Source organism: Mus caroli, unplaced genomic scaffold, assembly GCF_978045245.1.
Source record: "Mus caroli unplaced genomic scaffold, Mus_caroli_1 scaffold_9, whole genome shotgun sequence".
Classification (NCBI taxonomy): domain Eukaryota; kingdom Metazoa; phylum Chordata; class Mammalia; order Rodentia; family Muridae; genus Mus; species Mus caroli.
In genome coordinates this window covers 105,670,256-105,673,470 of record NW_028227264.1, presented here as the reverse complement: position 1 = coordinate 105,673,470, position 3,215 = coordinate 105,670,256, and the positions used below count along the sequence as shown (strand labels likewise).

Below are 3,215 nucleotides of genomic sequence, written 5' to 3'. Positions count from 1 at the left end.
AAAAAAAGAAATAATAACCAATCTGATTACTAATACTTTAATAAATAATGTTTTATGCATATGTATGCTAATGTATAAGGAAAAGAATGAAATATGGTACATTATCTGATATACATGTAGAGGTCACAAAATTAAAGAGGGAAATAATTGAAAAACGGGGATCATAAAATGGATGGAAATGGGGACAAGGATGTATACTAGGGGACTCATATGAGCCAAGGACACAATGCAGAAAATGGTTGGAATAAATCCCATAAGTTTTCTCCTTCCCACAATTTGTGAGAATTTTATTTTCCCAAGTATAACTGTCTTTTTAATCATAGAAAAGAAATAAACATTCTACAAAACTCTGGAAAAGGAGAGACAGTCCTATGATTCCATTTGGTAGACTTAAAATCTTTCTCACCACAAGCTCTGATCTCTATTTACCTCTATTTACCAAACATACAGACTTACCTGGTGACCACCACTCAGCATATTGTCTTAATAACTCTTTAAGTTGATGATTTCTTTTTTGTTGTTTTGTTTTGTTTTGGTTTGGTTTGGTTTGGTTTGGTTTGGTTTGGTTTGGTTTTTGAAACAGGGTTTCTCTGTGTAGCCTGGGCAGAAACTTAAATATTTTTACATTAGGATCTTTTGAATGATTCATCTACTTCATAGAAATAGAAATACCTCTGATCAGTCTCAAAATGCATGGTTAAATGCCTACAGGAACTGCTCTTAGAGGCATTCTGGGTGTGACTGCTGTGTCACATGTGCATCAGTAGGTGGCAGAGAGGAGAAAGGCTATGGCTAAACTCAATATTCTGATCTATGAATACCTAAATGATTATTAGCTTAGCATTCCTAAGTAAAAGAAAGCCTAAGATGACCACCAGTCCAGCAACACACAGGCCCAAAGATGCTCCCAGGATGGGGAGTAAGCCATAGACTAGAAGCCTGCCTGGGATTGTAGGACCCAGGGTGGAACTGAGTCTAAGATAGACAATCCTTACGTGGGGCCACTTAGGCTGGCCCAGTGAGTAGCAAGTCCAAGACAACAACCAGAATAGCACCATGGTAGATGGATAGGAAGTTAGTTTGAGATGACTACCCATCTAGCACCAAGCAGGGCTGCTGGGGGCAGGGTGGGGTGGACCACACCCTCGATGACCCATGTCCAGTGCCATAGTGCAGGAGCAGGACATAGCACTCCTCAGACTTCTCCTGAGATGACCTGAGACACTCAGAGACCTCTGAGCATAACTAAGAGGGGCAAGTCTGTAGTGGAGAAATGGGACAGAAAGAGAAACAGAAGGCAGTGTGCATAGTGAAGAGCAGTGAAATTGGAGACTCAAAGGTAACGAGAGAGAGCCTGGTGTAAGAAGCCAGACATGCCACCTGTGTAGGCAAAGCCTGTGCTGCCCTCAGGAGCATGTGAGCAGAAGACCCTGCAGGCTGACCAGCTCAGATTCCTTTCAGGCCCAGATCTTGGGCTTTCAATTGGCCCACTCCAACATCTAAGTCATTGAGGAACAACTGGATTGCATGAAGGAGCTATTCTTATAGATCCAAAACTATAGGATCTCCATGACATAGGGCAACAACAGAATATCTGAGAGGAGTCCCAGTGAGATTCCAGTATTGATAGATTAGCAGAAACCAGAGGTCTTCTATCAGACCAACAAGTCATTGCCGTGATCATTTGCAAGCAAAGAAATATAGACATAGGGCATCATGTGGGGCACACTGTGACACACTACAGCTTCTATAATGACAACTTTTCTTCTCTGTTAGAGGGAGAGGAAGATGAGTTGGATTGAGTGCATGATGTGATAATTACAAAGAACCACTAAAAAGGTTGCTTTTATAAGGCCTGCATTAATAAACTCATAATACCCTAGAAGAGAGACACCCATTCAAACCACAGAATCATCAAAATTAATTAAATCCAATGTGAAGCCATGAACATCTGGAATCCTTCGTGGCAACAGTAGATTGCAGGTAGATTATTTGGGGATAAAGCAGAGTAAACAGCATTGCATTTGAGACTGGCAAGTTGGCCAAGGTCAGCAAAGGCCACAAGATCACAACTGAAGCAAGCAAGAAAAAAAAACAAGCTAGAGTGAGAAGATGGTGACATGTTCTAAAGTCCTAGACAGCTCTGTGGTGGTTTGAATATGCTTGGTCTATGGGAAGAGGTACTATTAGGTGGTGTGGTCTTGTTTTGTTAAAGGGAGTATGTCACCGTAGGGGTGGGCTTTGTAGCCTCCATGCTCAAGCTCTGACGAGTGTAGCATGGGAGCCTCCTCCTGGCTGTCTGTGAAAGACAGTCAGTCTCCTTCTGGCTGCCTTTGGATCAAGATGCAGAACTCCCAGATCCTTCTCCAGAAACAGGTCTGCCTGGATGCTAACAGCTCCCCACCATGATGGTAACAGACAAAACCTCTTAAACTGTAAGTCAGCCCCCATCAAAACTTTTCTTTTATAAGAGTTGCCGTGATCATGGCATCTCTTCACAGACATAAAACCCTAAACTAAGACAAACTCCAAAATTGCTTATACTAATGCTAAAATATGGCATCACTAAAGAACTTGAGGTTTTATATTGCTTAAGTAAATAGAATTGAATGTACCATTATAGTGAACCTTTGAACATGGATTCTGAAGGCTAATCAGAGAGAATAAATTTTGACCTTAAATACTCCTGAGGTCATTTTCATAGTTGTGCCTTTTCCCCCACGAATTCATCAGAACAAATCCAAAATAATCAATTACTGTCATTGCTCTTTTATTAGTTCAGTGAGTGAAGGTATCACATTTGATTTATCCAGCTTACAAGGATTCTTTTTCATTGTAATTTACAACTAATCAATGCCTGTGTTATCTATTATTCAAGATCACAGAGAATGCATTAATATCTCCAAGATGAACTAATCTGGTTGTGATACAAAATTTATTTCAGTGGGAATCCCCTCTTCTGGATACACACTTTATTCATACATATTATTCCTCACATTTTTCTCTTACTTTCTCATTCACATCTACTAGTTTACATTATAAAGATTCTCTTTTATAGTAGTTGAATTTCATACATCTTGGTAAAGGAGCTTTAAGAAAGAGAAGAGTTATAAATACAAGTTTGCTTTGGAAGGAAGCCTGAATCGTACATAAGGTTCCACTGATTCTCTGTTTTATATTTTAAGAAATATTTTATTCATAAATTTTAGGTTATT

General features: G+C 39.7%; 1 non-coding gene across 1 annotated transcript; it reads left to right on the top strand.

The window, feature by feature from the left end:
- The first annotated feature begins 713 nt into the window (after positions 1-713).
- Positions 714-845, top strand: LOC115032227 (small nucleolar RNA SNORA17). The gene has a single exon (XR_003837882.1). It is a non-coding gene; the product is annotated as a small nucleolar RNA SNORA17 (small nucleolar RNA).
- The last annotated feature ends 2,370 nt before the right edge of the window (positions 846-3,215 follow it).